The 1,345-nt window shown below is 38.1% G+C and overlaps 1 pseudogene; it reads right to left on the bottom strand.

Moving 5' to 3' along the window:
• The window catches only part of LOC102006803, a 351,399-nt pseudogene that overhangs the window by 268,148 nt on the left and 81,906 nt on the right, over positions 1-1,345 (bottom strand).

Below are 1,345 nucleotides of genomic sequence, written 5' to 3'. Positions count from 1 at the left end.
GGAGGAACTCATCACGCAGGCTTTCCTGAGGAACTCAGCTGTTCTCATTGTCCACGAAGCTCGGGTCTTTGAGAATGGTTAGAAGAGGCCATGTAAATAAAAGCAGAACAATTAGTTATGGTGATAGGCATATTTTTTCTAGCTTTGATCTAAATGAACATCAATTGGTAAAAATGTCATGAGGCCATTTCCTGTTTGAAAGAGAAATGTAAAACTAGAGAGTGGAATCTGATGACCTGGTCATTTAATTAGTAATTTAACCTAATTTGAATGTGTGAAGTTAAAACAGTGACAACATAGAAAGAGGTACCTGAGGTTTGTCCTAGGTGTGAGTAGACATTCTAATGAGTTGACAGTGTCAAAGAACTTGAAAGTATAATTTGTCTGCAGGAACACTGAACGATGATATTAATATATTTTTGGTAGAAATTTAAACTGAGCATGGGAAGGCACTGTATCAAGAAGTGGGTGAAATTATACAGTTAATATGTCAACATTGAAGAACATGTTTTTATGGATGTGATTTCCCACTTGACATATAAGAGAAAGTCCAGAGTTGCAGTACCGAGGGGATGCTGGTATAATTATTCCTCTTAGAGCAGGGAATTAAGAATCCTTCCTCAAACTAATGACAAAGCTTAAATGGAGAATAAGTTATGACCTGTCTCCACTACGTCCATACCCTAATCCCTGGTATATTTGGATATGTTACCTATTTTCAGACAGGATTAAATGAAAGCTCCTGAAATGGGAAATATTTTTTAGGTTATGGGTAGATCCAATATAATTACAACATCCTTACGTAAGCAACAACAGGAATATTACAGACAAACAGATGTGAGTATAGCAACATGGGCCAGATACTAAAAGATGCTATGTGAATGGATTTGAAGTTTGAGGAAGGGGCCTTAAGTCCAGGAATGCATCCTCTACAAGCTGGGAAAGGCTCCTAATCAGATTTTTCCTTTAGTTCTCATTAAAATCTGTGACTTTCTGAACAAGCAGAATTCACCACAGAAAGCTGTAGACAGCTGTAGCCTGGATAGGAGAGGCGGTACATGAGGAAAAAGAAATTCTACTCTTGTTCCTCGGTTACCCACAGGAAGACTTGAACATAGCCCTGTGTCCTAGCAGAGTAGCTCCATCTGAGGACAGTGCAAGGCTTAAACCTAAACAGACAAAATGTTCTGACTCCAGAGAGAGGAGAGAGAAGGTGGCCATGACCAGGAAGTGCTACACCGTAATGGTAAGAGAAAAAATTACCCAAATTTTTAAGGCTTAAGATTGTAAGATTAAAGAAAAAAAAAAGTAAACAGAGCTGAAATAATGTTATGTGAGGTTTGTG

Source organism: Chinchilla lanigera, unplaced genomic scaffold (genome assembly GCF_000276665.1).
Source record: "Chinchilla lanigera isolate Chin_1 unplaced genomic scaffold, ChiLan1.0 scaffold00028, whole genome shotgun sequence".
Taxonomy (NCBI): domain Eukaryota; kingdom Metazoa; phylum Chordata; class Mammalia; order Rodentia; family Chinchillidae; genus Chinchilla; species Chinchilla lanigera.
The sequence above is the reverse complement of the archived record's forward strand: the minus strand, read 5'-3'. Positions and strand labels throughout refer to the sequence as shown.